At 48.8% G+C, this 18,369-nt stretch overlaps 1 protein-coding gene across 4 annotated transcripts in view; it reads left to right on the top strand.

The window, feature by feature from the left end:
- The window catches only part of RSPH3 (radial spoke head 3), a 52,663-nt gene that overhangs the window by 16,677 nt on the left and 17,617 nt on the right, over positions 1 to 18,369 (top strand). The gene's annotated exons all lie outside the window — the stretch shown is intronic.

The following is an 18,369-nucleotide window of genomic DNA, read 5'->3' as shown; positions in this document are numbered from 1 at the left end:
AACTATTTTACTCTGTGAAAGAATACCTGAATGTCATGTTACTGAACATTATAGTGCTCCCTCCACATGAGGACCAAGAACTATACCCTGATTTGTATAAAATTAAACAATAGGTGGCTCACACCTGTAAGCCCAGCACTCTGGGAGGCCAAGGTGGGAAGATTGCTTGAGGTCAGGAGTTTGAGACCAGCCTGAGCAAGACCCTGTCTCTACAAAAAATAGAAAACTTAGCTGGATGTTGTTGGTGAGCGCCTGTAATCCCAGCTACTTGGAGGCTGAGGCAGGAGGATCGCTTTAGCTCAGGAGTTTGAGGTTACAGTGAACTATGACGACGCCACTGCACTGTAGCCTGGGTGACAGAGTGACACTCTGTCTCAAAAAAAAAAAAGAATTAATAGGTAGCCCTTCCAGCTTCAATATTCAAGTAAGACTTAAGGGGTCCTATGGATTAGTAATATGCTTTCGTGTATTTTTTTCACATTCCTGCTATTTAAAAGTTTCAGGCAATGCCAATAAAGCACAAGTCCCTGTTTGCCCTTTTGCAGTCTCACTCCCCTCCTCAAAGGCAAATCATTATTATCAGTAGGGTGTGTATCATGTAGGCCTTTTTGGAAATACTTAGGTACACATATGTTTGAACATCTAGAAATATATAGGTTGATTTTTCTTTATATAAATATTTTCATATTTTATTTTTCACCTAACAGTATGTCTTAGATCTTTCAGCATTGGTAAACACAAATCTCTTTTTAAAATATGGTATGATGTTATTATATTATGAATGTGCTATAGCATAGGGAATTAACATTTGACTTTTTTATCTGAATGTGTTTGGAGAATTTACCTGATGGAAGTTAACAGATTATTTCCTCTCCAAAGCCTTGTCCATCTTAAGCAATAACTGAAATCTTCTGAGTCTTCAGATAGATATATCTTATTTTTCTCAGAATATTTATAAATACATAACCTGTAATAATTTGAAATAACTTATTAGCCCATTTACCTTAATTTCTTTTTAAGTTAGCTACCACAACTGTATCCACATTTTAAAAATTTAAAAGAATGTAGCCTTTTCCCATAAATTATATTGCTATATCATTTAAACCTCATAGTATCCTTCTGAGGCATGCATGATAATATTTATATTTTTAGTTTCTAATTGTTAGTTTAGTCCACCAGCAGACATTAAATGAATGCCTGCTATGTGTTGGGAATGAGGCTGCAGATACCGCAGTGGACAGACATGAATACTTCATACATATCTTTACAGCCTAGCAGTGGAGCTAACAGAAGGAAATGATGTAAATGAAGAAACCAAAGTTCAGGGATTTTAAGTGATTTGCAGTAGGTGACAAGCCTAGTAAGTATTAGGACTAAAGCTGGAACCCAAATTGTCTCAGCAAATATATAACTTCACTCTTTCAGGCCTCTGGAATCATTGAGCTAAGAGACAATGTCATCTCTAAGACTCTTTCAAGTTGTTAATGTCATTTACTTTACCCAAACTTTTCCACATTTGGAAAAGACATCCAGTTCGGCCACTAGTTTGGCCACTGTGCTGGTCCACGTTGCAGGGAGCAATGCTAGTCCAGCCAGTACCTCCCGTCAATCTGTTCCCACTTGTGTAGGTTAGGGTTATGCCATTTTTATTATACCTCCAGGTGATAGAGCTGTATTCACTTGTAGATGGAGCTATATTCACTCCTAGCCCCAAGTTTGCCAGATGAGGTGAAGGCACAGTCCACCCCTACCAGGCCCTTAGGAATTCTGACATAATGTCTAATGTTTAAGTGGTTACAGTTTCTTGCTTAGAAATCATCCCTGCTTCCAGCATTTGTAGTTATAGCCCTTGGTCCTAGGACTACTGCATCAGATAGGGGAGAAAAAATATTTTTTGAGGTGATTTGGGGAAGAAGGAAAAAAATTACATTATACCAGTGTACTTCTCCCTTAGCAAGAATTGCATCCCCCCCGCCCCCTCTTCTCCACATCCACCAGAAAAACAGAGAAGATCCTGGCAGGGGGACACTCGTAGTCCCATTCATGTTGGGTGTGGGCACACACTCATGAAGGTCTGTAAGCCAGCCCTTCCTGCTTTTGTCCCCCCTGTTTTAGACAACAGATGTTTTAATTGCTGGTTCCATCTCCCTATCAAACTATTACTCTGAGGAGCGTATCTCTTTGCCCATTGCTGGATATTATGGGCTGCACAGTGTGTTCCTTGGTCTGAAGAAATAAGGGTCAGCTGTCCAAATTCATGCAATATATTCTGTTGTTTTTTTTAATGGGCAATCTAAGCATTTGCATCTTCCAGTGGGTAAGTAAAGCCCACTCTAGAGTCAGAGTCTGTTCCTGTCAAGAGCCATGTGTAGCCCTCTCAGGGCTGTGGGAGGGACGCTTGACAAGATAGGTGTGGTGAGGGACACATCAGAAAGAAACCCTGCTCTCTATGCCTCAGTCTCCTCTGCTGCCCAGCAAGGCGCTGAGTCTCTTCCATGCCCACATGCTGAGGCTCCCTAGAGACAGACCCATTCCAGGGATCCTGTGGCCCCTCCCAAGCCATCCCTGCTGCCATCAGCGCCCGCCAGGCCGCCGGGCTGCAAGCCCAAGCAAGCGCAACTTCACAGAAGTCCCGACGGAGAAGGCCGGAGAGCGGCTCTGTCTGTGGAAGACAGGTGCTGGGGGCGGGGAGGGTGGTGAAAGCTACGTGGGGATGGACACGGCCCATCCCTTTCTGAGAAGCTCGTCCAGGGAAATAGGTGGCTCAGCCCTGCGTCATCACTGATAACCTGGGGCCAGGTTATCAACTGGAGTCAACTCACAAGCACTTGCGTGTGCCAGAGGTGCGGGGACCAGGAGATGGAGGGCTCTCAAGTAACAACATGGAATGGTGGCTTGTGGCCCAGCAGCACTTGTGGAGGGAGGTACAAAGGGGGCCACCCAACCAGAGTGAAGTGGAGGATGCTGCAGGGCGCTGGGTTTGTGCTGCTGTGGCTGGTCCCAGATCAGTCACTGACACAGCCCTCAAGCAACCGCCATCTGCATCCTCACGTGTGGACGGAGCCAGGGACCAGCACTCCCTTGGTTCTGAGAACACTTTGCCTCCCTCCTTCCCCGCAGGTCTCAGTGAAGGATTATACCCAGGCAGCGGGCGGGGGCAAGGTGGGTAGGGATTGTGACTCCCGGGATGTCCAAAGGTCACGGAAGCCATTTCAAGAAATGCAAAAGGTAAATGTCAGTTCATTTGTCCTGTGGCCTCAGGAGCATGCCAACATTTCCATCATGCTGAAAAACCAGAATGAAGAAAACCTGGACTTGTGAAGTGGGGCACAGGATACTCGCCCCAAACAAAGTGGTCTGCCACGGCCTCCACCTAGTTTATGCTGCGTATGGGGGACGACCCACCTGGACCTCAGAGAAGAACTCGGGGCAAGAAGATAAGGAGAGGTGGCGGCAAAGGCCTCTGCGGCTTGTCATGAAGTGAAGGTTGCTATGCTGTTGGGTGGACGAAAGAGTTTGGCGGTGCCTGCTCGGTGTGCTGTTCACCCCATGAGCCGTCTGCTGTCCTGGTGCTGGTGGGGCCTGGCGTTACTCACAGGAATTGACAGGTATCTGTGCCCTAATGTGACAGGTGACAAAGGAAACCTGGAAGGCTTCCTGGAGGAGAAACTCGGAAGTGGGTGTGAAAGGACACAAGCCCAAGGACTGCAGGAGCATGCAGAGGGACAGCACCCTTCCATCCCCTGGTGGTGCTGGGTCCAGGTGGAGGTGGACGTGTGGGCCAATCCCTGCCCCCTGCAGGAATTACCAGGGTGTGTCCAGAAGAATGGCAGAGACCAAAGGATCCCCAGCCAGGAGGGAAGCCACCAGGTGGACCAGAGTCAGGCAGAGCACCAGAGTCAGAAATTCTCCCTGCTTGGGTAGCTGTCGGGTTCGGCCCTTGGCTGCCACCTTCCCCCCACCCTCCCAGCGCACCACCTCTCTCGCTACCGCCTCCCAGTGCTGAGCTTCCTGCCAGCAGGAGCAAACAGGAGGTTCCTGGAAGTATTTGAACTCCACCTCTAGGTCACTGGTGCAGGCTCCTGCCTCTTACCAGCTTCATTCATTCATTCAAGGCTCACGTTTTGTTTAAACACAGAGCCAGACACTGTGCTCACTGCTGGGGGCAGAACAGTGGGCACAGCAGACAAGGTTCCTGCCCTCATGGGGCTTACGTCCTAGTAGGCGAATGAGACATTACTCAAACACATATAAATGGACAAAATGACAACAGTGCTAAGTGCAAAGAAGAAACAAGTAGGGTGCTGTGAGCATCTGACCAGGGCAGGGCAGGAGCAGGGTGTCAGTCTGCATAGCTGCTGCTGCGCAACAAATCATCTCCAAATGTAGGGGCTTCAGCAACAATAATCATTTATTGTCTCTCACATTTCTGTGGGTTGGAAATGTAGCAAGGGCTGTATGGGGCTGGCCTGTCTTTACCCCATGAGTCTGGGGACTCGGCTGGGTGCTGGCACCATCTGAAAGCTCATTCCCCTCCACGAGGCACAGACGGCTTTAAGTCTCTTCCTGTGGCTGCGATGTGCAGCCAGGCTGAGAACTGCTGCTGCACTGACTGTGAGCGCCTGGGGGCAGCTAACCCTTATTTATCGGGGTCCCCAGGGCCTGGCTCTTAGCAGGATGGATGAGGTGACCCCAGACAGTCCAGGGGTAGGTGACTGTTGGGCTCTGCAGGGCAGGAGGGAAAATTGGCTGGCCTTTCTCTGATTTTTTTTTTCCAGTTTTTAAATTAATAAGCTTTATTTCTTAGAGCAGTTTAGGTTCATAGCAAAAGTGAGCAGAAAGTACAGAGTCCCCATAGATCTGTTCCCACACACACAACTTCCCCCACTATCAGCAGCCCTCACCACGGTGGTACATTTGTTAAAATTGATGAACCCTCCTTGTTTGTATAGTGGTAAGTAATATATTTTTTTTAAAAAGTATATATCAATTATAAATAATTAGAGAAAAATAAAGAAAAAACAAAAACAAGAAAAAATTGATGCACCTGTGTTGACACATCATTATCGCCCAAAGTCCATAGTTTACATCAGGGCTCACTCTTGATGTTATACATTCCATGGGTTTAAAGACATGTATAGTGACATGTATCCACCATCACAGTATCATACAGAACAGTTCCACTACCCTAAAAAATCCTCTGTGGGCCTCCTGTTCATCCCTCCCTCCCAGAACCACGTGGCAATCACTGATCTTTTTACTGTCTCCATAGTTTTGCTTTTTCCAGAGTGTCTTATAGTTACAATCATGCAGTAGGTAGCCTTTTCAGATTGGCTTCTTTCACTTAGCAATCTGTATTTACGTTTCTTCTATGTCTTTTCATGGCTTGATGCTCATTTCTTTTTAGTGCTGAATGACATTCCGTTGCCTGGATGTGCCACAGTTTGTTTATACGTTCCCCTATTGGAGGATGTCTCGGTTGCTTCCAAGTTCTGGCAAGTATGAATAAAGCTGCTAGAAACATCTGTGTGCAGTTTTTTATGTGGCCATAAATTTTTAGTTCCCTTGGGTAAATGCTCAGGAGTGCAATTGCTGGATTGTGTGGCAAGATAATGTTTAGTTTTCTAAAAAACTGCCAAAATGTCTTCAATGTGTCTATGCCATTTTGCATTCCCACCAGCAGTGGGTGAGGGCCCCCGTTGCTCCACGTCCTCACCAGCGTTTGGTGCTGTCTGGATTTTGTTCTGGATATTGGCCATTCTAACAGGTGTGTAGCGGTATCTCATTGCACTTTTGCTTTGCATTTCCCTGATGATATGTAACGTGGAGCATCTTTTCACATGCCACTTGCCCTCTATCTTCTTTGGTGCCCTGTCTGTTAAGTCCATTGGCGCATTTTCTTAATCAGCTGGTTCATTTTCTTGTTGTTGAGTTTTTAGAGTTCTTTGTATATTTTGGATAATAGTCCTTTGTCAGATGTTTCTTTTGCAAATATTTTCTCTCGGTCTGTGGCTTGTCTTCTTATTCTCTTGACATTGTCTTTTGCAGAACAGAAGTTTTTCTAATTTAAGTGAAGTCCAATTTATCAGTCATTTCTTTCATGGGTTGGGCCTTTGGTGTTGTATCTCAAAAGTCATCACCATACTCAAGGTTATTTATGTTTTCTCCTATGTCAGCTTCTAGGAGTTTTATAGTTTTGCATTTTACATTTAGGTCTGTGATCCATTTTGAGTTAATTTTTGTGAAGAGTATAGGGTCTGTGTCTAGATTCATGTTTTTGCATGTGGGTGTTCAGTTATTCCAGCAGCATTTGTTGAGAAGACTATCTTTGCTCCATTGTAGACTGGCAGATTGTATCTTTCAAGGAAGGGGTCCATTTCATCTAGGTTATGAAATTGGTGGGCATAGAGTCATTCATAATGTTCTTTATTATCTTTTGAATTCATAGGATCTGTCTGTAGTAATGTCCTCTCTTTCAGTTCTGATATTAGTAATTTGCTTTCTTTCTCTTTTTGTCCTAGTTAGTCTGGCTAGAAATTTGTCCGTTTTATTGATGTTTGCAAAGAACCACCTTTTGCTTTCATTGATTTTGTTTATTGATTTCCTATTTTCCATTATGTTAATTTTTGCTCTAATTTTTATTACTTTTTTTACTTCTGCTTAGTGTGAATTTAATTTGGTCTTCTTTTTCTAGTTTTCTAAGGTATAAGTTTACTGATTTTAGATCTTTCTTCTTTTCTGATACATGCATTCAAAGCTGTAAATTTCTCTAAGCACTGTTTTTGCTGCATCCTATAATTTTGATAAGTTGTATTTTCATTTTCACTTAATTCAAAATATTTTTTATTTTCTTGAGAGTTCTTTGACCTGTGTGTTACATAGAAGTGTGTTGTTTATTCCCAAGAATTTTGGGATTTTTCAGCTATCTTTGTTATTGATTCCTATTTTAATTCCACTGTGATCTAAGGACAGCATTGTATGATTTCCATTCTTTTAAACATTAAGGTGTTTTTATGTCCCAGAAGTGGTCTATCTTGGTAATTGTTCCATGTGAGCTTCAGAATAATGTATATTCTACTGTTGTTGAAGGAGTCTATAAATATCCACTATATCCAGTTGATTGGTGGTGGTGTTGAGTTCAGTTATGTTCTTACTGCTTTTCTGTCTGCCGGATCTGTCCACTTCTGAAGAAGGAGGTTGAAGTCTCCATCTGTAATAGTGTATTCATGTATTTCTCCTTGAAGTTCTACCAGCTTTTGCTTTGCATATTTTGATGCTTTGTTGTTAGACTATACAAGTTAAGGATTGTTAGGAGAACTGACCCCTTTATCATTCTATAATACCCCTGTTTACCCCTGATGACTTTTCCTGCTTTGAATTCTGCTCTGCTGAAATTAATATAGCTACTCCTGCTTTCCTTTGATTAGTGTTAGCATGGTATATTTTTCTCTGTCCATTTACTTTTAATCTGTATGTGTCTCTGTGTTTGAAGTGGGTTTCTTGTAGACAACATATAGTTAGGTCTTAGCACTTTGGAGGCCAAGACAGAGGATCGCTTCAGGCCGGGGGTTCGAGACCAGCCTGAGCAAAAGTGAGATGCTGTCTCTACTAAAAATAGAAAAATTAGCCAGGCATTGTGGCACACACCTGTAGTCCCAGCTACTCAGGAGTCTGAGGCAGGAGAATCGGTTGAGCCCAGGAGTTGAGGCTGCAGTGAGCTATGATGACACCACTGCACTCTAGCCCAGGTGACAGAGTGAGACTCTGTCTCACATAAAAAAAAAAAAAAATGAAAGAAAGAAATCACAATAAAAATTAGAAAGTATTTTGATGAGAAAGAATTATAACATTAAAAACAACATATCAATACTTGTGGGCTGCTGCTTAGGCATGTTTAGAGAACATTCTATAGCTTCAGATGCATGTATTAGGAAAAAAGAAGAACCGAAAATCAATTATCTAGGTGTCCAGATCAAATAGTTAGAAAATAGCAAATTGAATCCCAAGAAAGGAGGAGGAATGCCAGGTGCAGTGGTGCGCAGCTGCAGTCCCAGCTACTGGGGAGGTGAGGCAGGAGGATCACTCGAGTCCAGGGGTTCCAGGCTGTCGTGCACTATGACAATCAGGTGTCTACACCAAGTTCAGCATGAATATGGTGACCTTCAGGAAGTGCCGGGACACCAGGTTGGTTGCATAGGAGGCAACTGGCAAAGCAGGTCAAAACTCCCATGCTGAGCAGTAGCGGGATCGCGCCCGTCAGTAGCCCCTGCTCTCCGGCCTGGGCAACACTCGAGACCCCGTCTCTTAAGAAAAATAAGGAGAAGAAGAAAGTAGGAGAGAAGAAGTAAAAAAGATAACAACAGAGATAACTAAAGTTGAAAACAAATATACAATAAAGAGCATCAAAAATTCATATTTATAAGCCCCCAGCAAGACAGATCAAGAATAAAAATAGAGAAGACAAAAATTATCAATAGCAGGAACAAATGGGAACATCATTAGTATCCCCCTTTTTAGAAAGATAATAGAAGAACATTATGAACAATATGAGTGAACTTAAAAATTTAAGTGAAAGAAACAAATTCCTAGAAATAGCCAATTTACCAAAATTGACGCAAGAAATAAAAGAAACCCAAGATATTAAAAAGTCCTATATTTACCAGAGAAATTGAATCAAATGTTAGAAAATCTTCCTACAATCAAAATTCCAGGCCCAGATAGCTCCCCTGATGAATTTACCAAATATTTAAAGAAGAAATAACACCAATTGTAGCGAGGTGCGGTGGCTCATGCCTGTAATCCTAACACTTTGGGAGGCGGAGGCAGGAGGATCGCTTGAGCGTAGGAGTTGGAGACCAGCCTGAGCAAGAGTGAGACTCCATCTCTACAAAAAATAGAAAAAATTAGCTGGGCGTGGTGGCTCATGTCTGTAGTCCTAGCAACTCAGGAGGCTGAGGGAGGAGGATCATTTTTCATAGCCTGAGAGTTTGAGGTTACAGTGAGCTGTGATGACACCACTGCCCTCATTCCCCAGGGAAGAGAGTGATACCCTGCCTCAAAATAATGATAATAATAATAACCACCTCATCAAGAGCGGATTATGGGTGGTTTTTATCTTGTTCTTTTTGCTATCTTTTCTGCAATGATTGATCACTTCAGTGCTTTGTATAAACTGACAAAGGGGGTTCTGCCCCCACCTCTGTAGAAGGGACAACTTCAGCACTGGCCCCTCCTAGGAGGTCAGGAAGACCAAGCTTTTCCAAACTCCTCCAACCCGAATGCCCCAGGGCTGCTGAAGTGGCCTCCATGAAGTTGCTGTTTTACAGCAACCCCCATCCCTTTTTTTTAAAGAAACCCCACTGGGAAGCCCACGGCAGAAACAGGAGGGGAGCAGCCTGTGCGTGGAAGGGTCTCAGACTCGGAAATCAGAGAGACGGGCTCTGTGGCCTCCGGCCCCTAGCTCTTTATCTGTGAAATGGGACCCTAACACTTGCCCCAGTGAGAAGTTACAGTGGTGGAACTCAGCGTCATCTCTCTGTAAGCAGGGTCTGGCACATGCAAATGCCCAAACATTGTTGGCAATTATTTCACCAAAATTATTTAACCAAAATAAATAAAAGCAGAGGCCGGGCGCGGTGGCTCACGCCTGTAATCCCAGCACTCTGGGAGGCCGAGGCGGGTGGATCTCTCGAGGTCAGGAGTTCGAGACCAGCCTGAGCAAGAGTGAGACCCTGTCTCTACCAAAAATAGAAAGAAATGATTCGGACAGCTAAAAATCTATATAGAAAAAATTAGCTGGGCATGGTGGCGCATGCCTGTAGTCCCAGCTACTCGGGAGGCTGAGGCAGTAGGATCCTTTAAGCCCAGGAGTGTGAGGTTGCTGTGAGCTAGGCTGATGCCACGGCACTCACTCTAGCCCGGGCGACAAAGCGAGACTCTGTCTCAAATAAATAAATAAATAAATAAATAAATAAATAAATGAATGAATGAATGAATGAATGAATGAATGCATGCATGCATGCATGCATGCAGAACTCTTCTAGTTCCAAGGGTGTGGCACTTCCCTGACTCTGCAGTAGCTCTAAAGGGACCTCCAGGGAACTCTGCATTGGGGTTGAAGGTCAAAGGCCCAGGCCAGGCTGGGGGCTGGCAGGCTGCTTGGCCTCGGCCGGATCACTTTCTCTGTGGCTCGATTTATCTGCAAACCACACGTCAGTGGTTCTAAGGAGGTTTGAAAACTTTGGTGTGAGGGGAGGGGCAGATTTTAGCTTGTCGCAGTAATTGCTGAATGGTTCCTGTTGGCCTGACTTTCAACTGCTTCTCCAAACAGCCTTCTAGATTAAGCAGCTGTTAGTCATTTTCTGTTTAATGATCCATTTTCACATACATTTTATATGTTTACATATAAACATTAAACATTTTTGCTGTTTCATTTATTCAAAATATTTATGGGGTACAAATGTTTTTGGTTACATGGATCATTTTTGTAATGCTTGAGTCAGGGTGGCTACAGGTGTGCTCATCACCCACACAGTATTTATTGTACCCATTAGGTAGGGTTTTGCACCTCACCTCTTGTCCCCCTTCTCTCTTGATTTCCACTGAGTTTTACTTCCCTCTGTGCACATGTGTGCTCAACAGTTAGTTTAAATTTAATAATGAATACATGTGGTATTTTATTTTCCAATCTTGAGATATTTCACCTTAGGACAATGGTCTCTGGTTCCATCCAAATTGTTGCAAAAGGCATTAATTCATCCTTTTTGTGGCTGTGTAGAACTCCATGGTATACATATGCCACATTTTATTAATCCACTCATGAATTCATGGGCACTTAGGTTGATTCCACATCTTTGCAATTGTGAATTATGCTGCAATAAACATTCAAGTGCAGGTGTCTTTTTGACAGAAAGACATCTTTTCCTTTGGATAGATACCCAGGAGTGGGATGGCTGGATCGAAATTGGTAGGTCTACTTTCGGTTCTCTGAGAACTCTCCATACTGTTTTCCAGAGGTTGCTCTAGTTTGTAGTCCCACCCATGGTGTATAAGTGTTCCTCTATTTTTGCAGTTTTCACCTGTACTGCATTTTCTAGGATTGCAACTCCTATGTAAATCAAGGAAAGATGTGTTCTGTTTGGTTCAGTATTTTACGAAGAGATACCAGAAAATCAAACCACCAGTAACAACATAGCTTATCGTATTTTACTCACCAAAACATCGCTTTACAAAAAAAAAGGAAGCAGCTGGGTGTGGTGGCTCATGTGTGTAATCCCAGCACCTTGGGAGGCCGAGGAGGGAGGACTGCTTGAGCCTAGTAGTTTGAGACCAGCCTGGGCAACATGAAAAGACCTCGTCTCCACAATGTGTAAAACATTAGCTGAGTGTAGTGGTGTACACCTGTAATCCCAGCTACTGGGGAGGCTGAGGTGGGAGGATTGCTTGAACCCAGGAGTTCAAGGCTACAGTGAGCTAAGATTATGCCACTGCCCTCTAGGCTGGGTGACAGAACTAGACACTGCCCCCCAAAAATTAAAAAATCCAAAAATTGAAAAATAAATAAGAGCATATTATTTTAAGTTATGTTATTATAAACTGCTTTTCTTCCACATATGTAACACATGTAGGTCGGCTATGTGTACTTTTTTCCATATGATCCAGCAGATCCAAAGTTATGTATATGTTTTATTTCAGAGCAGTAAAGAGAGCTTTCAAAATATTTATTATAAAAAGGAGGCATAGTCCCTTCCTTTTTCTCTCTCTCCCCCCTAACACTTTTGAAAAAAAAAAGGGAAGGACATTGATAGTTACATCAAATTGTGGGAGGGGACTGAAAGGGGATGGTGGTGTTGGGATTGAGAGCCGAGCACCTCGGCTGAGAGTCAAGTACTGGATTTCAGAGCCTGACTCCATCCTGCCTTTCCTGGTTGTTGGGGGGGTCAGGAGCCTCCTCCCACACAGACCCTGTGGGGGAAGCTGGGTCAGGTCCAACAGGCCCCGCCCAGGAACCTCTCAAGTCTGAGGCTCCAAAATCAAATGGGATTTTGCAGCTGAGAAAATCCCCTGTTTAACTTCAACGGACACACTGCAGCAGGAGTCTCCTGGGGACACTAGCCCCCGTGGCTTCCCGGCAGACTCACAACCTAAACTGAGGCAAGAAGGGGAGAGGCCTCTGCAGCATCTGAAGGGCATCCCTCGAGTTCTGGTTGCCAGGGAAACCATAGCTGCTGGAACTGTGACCTCACAGGCCACCCGGAATCCCCACTGGAGCTCACTCTCTAGGACACGGGGTCTCAAAAGTCAGTCCCCACCTGTGGCCTGAGAGCAGTGAGAGCTCCGAGGCCAACATGTGCATAGATCAAGGTAGAAGGGTGGAGACTCCTTTCTTTAAGACCATCCTTAATGCTGAGGTCATGACTCTCCTGTTTTGTGTGTTAATATGACCTTTAATGAAATATCGGGGATGTAGAGGACTTAGGTTGTTTTGGAAAACACCCTTTTACTTGGCGAAATGGTTAGCAACCCTCTTTGATGCCTCCTTCTCTCTCTCCCTCTCTCACATCCTGAAACCCAAAAGTCTTCAAAGGAAAAGACTTGAAACAGACCGAATTCCCAAAGTGCTGCAGGAGCTGCAGCTGCCACAGCCACCCAAACCTGGCACAGTGAGGTCACAGATAAAGGGTGTGGTTACCTTCACCTGGGAAAACTTCACAAAGGAGCTGACGCTTTTGCGCTAAGTCTTGAACCATCGGGCCTCCTGCTGGGCAGATGGGGGGCTGTGGAGGTCGGAGGGTGAGAGATGGAGGTGGAGACATGAGGGAAGGACATGCCAGCCTGGGGAGTTTGGGATGTTGCAGTCAGAGTGTCTCGCTGGAGAGGGGCCGTGTCAGACCATGAAGCCAGAGAAGCCAGTGGAGGCCACATGATGGCAGGCCTTGGGGTGACAAGGAGCTGAGACCAAGGAACACCAGGCTCTACATTGATGCCCGCAGATTGGAATGTTTACTGCTTCAGATCCGAAATTCCAACCTGGACATAAGGAGGTGGGTCAGTGAGGAACTAACCCAGTGACCCAAGGCCCAGAGGCACCAAAGCTGGCCTTCTCCTAGATGGCGGCCAGGACTCTGGGGGCTGGAGGCACCTAAGATGGCCTTCACCTAGACGGCAGCGGGGGACTCTGGGAGCCGGAGACACCTAAGATGGCCTTCACCTAGATGGCAGCGGGGGACTCTGGGGGCTGGAGACACCTAAGATGGCCTTCTCCTAGATGGCAGCAGGGGACTCTGGGGACTGGAGGCACCTAAGATAGCCTTCCCCAGACAGCAAGGATGACTCTGGGGCCCAGGCACCTAAGCTGGACTTCTCCAGGCATATGCGGGGGACTCTTTAGACTGTATGTACCAAAGCTGGCCTTCCCCAGGTGGTGGTGGAGGGACTATGTGGGCCAGACGCATGGAAGCTGACTTTCCCCAGATGGTGGTGGAATACTCTCTGGGCCGGATGCACCAAAGCTGGCCTTCCCCAGGTGGCGGGAGGGGGGGGGGGGGCGGAGACTCTGAGTGATGTATGCACCAAACCTGGCCTTACCCTAGATGGTGGTTGACCCTGTGGGCCAGTTGCACCCAAGGTTGCCTTCCCCAGCAGAAGCAGGGACTCTGTGGACATGATGCACCTAAGCTGGACTGCCCCAAGTGGCGGCGGGGGACTCTTGCAGAGGGATGCAGTGAAGTTGGCCTTCCCCAGGCGGCGGCTGGGGACTCTCAGGGCTGGATGCTCCTAAGTGGGCCTTCAACAGGTGGTGCCTTGAAACATTGTGGGCCAGATACACTGAAGCTGGCCTTCCACAGATGGCGGCGGGGAACACTGTGGGCTGGATGCAGCTATTTGGCCTACCCTAGAAAATGGCAGTTGATTCTGTGGGCCGAATTCACAGAAGCTGGTCTTCCCTAGACGGAGGCAGGGGTCTCTGAAGGCTGGATGCACCTAAGCTACACTTCCCCAAGTGGCGGTGGGGGACTCTTGCAGCAGGATGCACTGAAGCTGACCTTCCCCAGGCGGTGGTAGGGGATGCTGAGCCTTGATGGACCTATCCTAGCTTTCCCAGAAGCAGTGAAGGAATCTCAGGGCCGGATGCACCTAGCTGGGCTTCCCAGATGGCGGCGGGAGACTCTGAAGGCCATATGCACCTAACCTGGCATTACCCTACACCACGGCGATTTACTCTGTGGGCCAGATGCACCAAGCTGACCTTCCCAAGAAGGCGGCAGGAGACTCTGAGAGCCAGATGCACCTAAGCTGGACTTCCCCAAGTGGCGGCGGGGCACTCTTCCAGCCAGATGCACCAAAGCTGGCTATCCCCAGGTGGCGAGAGGGGACTCTGTGGCCCTGATGGACCTATCCTGGCTTTCCCACAGGCAGAGAAGGAATATCAGGGCCGGAAGCACTGAAGCTGGCCTTCCCTGGACACTGGCAGGGGACTCTAAGGGTTGGATGCGCCTAACCTGGTGATACCCTAGATGACAGCACTTGACTCTGTGGGTCTAATGCAGTGAAGCTGGCATTCCCCATATGGTGGCAGGGGACACTGTTGGCCGGACGCACCAGAGCTGGACTCCCAGATGGCAGCGGGAGACTCTGTGGGCCTGATGGACCTATCCTGCCCTTCCGAGAGAGTGGTGGGGAATCTGAGGGCAGGATGCACCTATTTGGCCTTCTGAAGACGACGGCGGGGGACACTGTGGGCCGGATGCACCTGTTTGGCCTACCCTAGACCAGGGTGCTTGACACTGGGCCAGATGCACTGAAGCTGGCCTTCCCCAGAAGGCAGCAGGAAACGCTGAGAGCCAGGTGCACCTAAGCGGGACTTCCCCAAGTGGCGGCAGGGGACTGTTGCAGCCGGATGCACCGAAGCTGGCCTTCCCTAGAGGCGGCAGGGGACTCTGAGGGCCATATGAACCTAACCTGGCATTGCCCTAGGTGATGGCAGTTGACTGTGTGGGCCAAATGCAGCAAAGCTGGCCTTCCGCAGATGGTGGCTGGGCACACTGAGGGCCGAATGACTGAAGCTGGCCTTCCCCATACAGTAGCAGGGGACACTGTTGGCCCCATGCCCTGAAGCTGGCCTCCCAGACGACAGCGGGAGACTCTGTGGGCCTCATGGACCTATCCTGGCCTTCCAAGAGGGCGGCGGGGGAATCTGAGGGCCGGAGGCACCTATTGGGCCATCCCAAGACTATGGCGGTTGACCCTATAGGCCGGATGCACCTAAGCTGAACGTCCCCAAGTGGCGGCAAGGGACTCTTGCAGCAGGATGCACCGAAGCTGGCCTTCCCCAAGTGGCGGCTGGGGACTCTCAGGGCTGGATGCTCCTAAGCAGTCCTTCAACAGCTGGTGCCTCAAAACACTGTGGGCCAGATGCACTGAAGCTGGCCTTCGACAGATGGCAGTGGGGGACACTGTGGGCCAGATACATGTATTTGGCCTATCCTAGAAAATGGCAGTTGACTCTGGGCCAAATTCACAGAAGCTGGCCTTCCCTAGGGCGAAAGGGGACTCTGAGGGCCGGATGCACCTATGCTGGACTTTCCCAAGTGGCGGCGGGGGTCTCTTGCAGCCAGATGCACCAAAGCTGGCCTTTCCCAGGTGGCGGCAAGGGATTCTGAGGCCCGAAGGCACCTACACTGGTGTTACCCTAGACCACGGTGGTTTACTCTCACTGATGTGGTGGGCCAGATGCACCGAGCTGTCCTTCCCCAGAAGGCAGAAGGGGAATGCGAGAGCCAGATGAACCTAAGCTCGATTACCCCAAGTGGTGGCAGGGGACTCTTGCAGCCAGATACGCCAAAGGTGGCATTACCCAGGCAGCGGCAGCAGACTCTGGGACCCTGATGGACCTATCCTGGATTTCTCAGAGGCGGCAAAGGAATGTCAGGCCCGGATGCACCTAGCTGGCATTCCAAGGCGGCGGTGGGAAACTCTGAGGGCTGTATGCACCTAACCTGCCATTACCCTAGACAATGGCAGTTGACTTTGTTTGCCGAATTCACAGAAGATGGCCTTCCCTAGACAAAGTTAGGGGGCTCTGAGGACCGGATGCGCCTAAGCTGCACTTCCCCAAGGGCAGGTGGGGGACTCTTGCAGTAGGATGCACCGAAGCTGGCTTTCCCCAGCCGGTGGCAGGGGACGCTGGGCCCTGATGGACATATCCTGGCCTTCCAAGATGGCGACAGGGGACTCTGAGGGCCATATGCACCTAATCTGGCATTACCCTAGACCATGGCGATTTACTCTGTGGGTCTGATGCACCAAGCTACCCTTCCCCAGAAGGCGGCAGAAGACTCTGAGAGCCGGATGCACCTAAGCTGGACTTCCCCAAGTGGCGGCTGGGGACTCTTCCAGCCAGATGCACCGAACCTGGGCTTCCCCAGGCAGCAGCAGGGAATGCTGGGGCCCTGATTGACCTATCCTGGCTATCCCAGAGGCAGCAAAGGAATATCCTGCCCAGATACACCAAAGCCGGCCTTCCCTGGGTGGTGGCAGGGGACTCTAAATGTCAATTCATCTAACATGGCTTTACCATAGATGACAGCGATTGACTCTATGGGCCAAATGCAGTGAAGCTGGCCTTCTGCAGACGGCAGCTGGGCCCACTGAGGGCCAAATAACTGTACCTGCCTTTCCCCATGTGGTGGCAGAGGACACTGATGGCCAGATGCCCCAAAGCCAGCCTCCCAGACGGCAGCGGGAGACTCTATGGGCCTCATGGTCCTATCCTGGCCTTCGGCAAGGGCGGTGGGGGAATCTGAGGGCCGGAGGCAGCTATTGGGCCTTCCCGAGATGACGGTGGTTGAATCTGTGGGCCAGAGGCACCTAAGATGTACATCCCCATGTGGAGGCGGGGGACTCTTACAGCAGGATGCACTGAAGCTGGCCTTCCCCAGGTGGCGGCTGGGCATGCTGAGGGCCAAATGCTCTTAAGGAGGCCTTCAACTGGCGGTGCCTCGAAACACTGTGGGCCAGAATCACTGAAGCTGGCCTTCCACAGGTGGTGGCAGAGGACACTGTGGGCCGGATGCACCTATTTGGCCTACCCTAGAAAATGGCGGTTGACTATGTGGGCCAACATCACGGAAGCTGGCCTTCCCTAGAGGCAGCAAGGAACTCTGAGGGCCTGATGCACCTAAGTTGGACTTCCCCAAGAGGTGGCGGGGGACTCTTGCAGCAGGATGCACTGAAGCTGGCCTTCCCCAAGTGGCGGCTGGGCACACTGAGGGCCAAATGCTCCTAAGTGGGCTTTCAACAGGCGGTGCCTCGAAACACTGTGGCCCAAATGCACTGAAGCTGGCCTTCCACAGACGGCGGCGGGGGACACTGTGGGCCAGATGCACCTATTTGGCCTACCCTAGAAAATGGCAGTTTACTCTGTGGCAGAATGCACAGAAGCTGGCCTTTCCAAGGCAGAGGCAGGGGACTCTTACGGCCAGATGCACCTATGCTGGACTTCCCCAAGTGGCGGCAGGGAACTCTTGCAGCAGGATGCACTGAAGCTGGCCTTCCCCAGGCAGTGGCTGGGCACGCTGAAGGCCAAATGCTCCTAAGTGGGCCTTCAACAGGCGGTGCCTCAAAACACTGTGGGCCAGATGCACTGAAGCTGGCCTTCCACAGACGGCGGCAGGGGATACTGTGGGTGAGATGCACCTATTTTGCCTACCCTAGAAAATGGCGGTTGACTCTGTGGGCAGAATTCACAGAAGCTGGCCTTGCCTAGAGGCCACAGGGGCCTCTGAGGGCTGGATGCACCTAAGCTAGACTTCCCCAAGGGGAAGCAGGGGACTCCTGCAGCAGATGCACCGATGCTGACATTCCCCAGATGGTGGCTGGGCACGCTGAGGTCCAGATACTCCTAAACTGGCCTTACCGTGGTTGTGGCAGGGACTCTCTCAGCCTTATGCACCGAAGCTGGCTTCTCTAGGTGGTGGCTGGCGACTCTCAGGACTGGATGCTCCTAAGTGGGCCTTCCCCAGACGGTGGCGGGGGACACTGTAGGCTGTATGCACCGAGCTGGTGTACCATAGGCATGGGCGGTTGGCTATGTGGGCTGGATGCACCTTAGCCGGCCTTCCCCAGATGGCGCCAGGGAACTCTGAGGATGGGATCCACCTGAACTGGCGCTACCCTAGACAATGAGGATTGACTCTGTGAGCCGGATGCACCGAAGCTAGCCTGCCCCACATGGCTTCTGGGAACACTGTGGGCCGGATGCACCTAGGATGGACTTCCCCAAGTGGTGGCTGGGAACTCACAGCCAGATGCACCAAAGCTGGCCTTTCCCAGGTGTCGGCAAGGGACTCTGAGGCCCGAATGCACCCA

This window comes from Lemur catta, chromosome 2, assembly GCF_020740605.2.
Source record: "Lemur catta isolate mLemCat1 chromosome 2, mLemCat1.pri, whole genome shotgun sequence".
Taxonomy (NCBI): domain Eukaryota; kingdom Metazoa; phylum Chordata; class Mammalia; order Primates; family Lemuridae; genus Lemur; species Lemur catta.
Note: the sequence above shows the minus strand (reverse complement) of the source record. Positions and strands in the feature narration are given on the sequence as shown.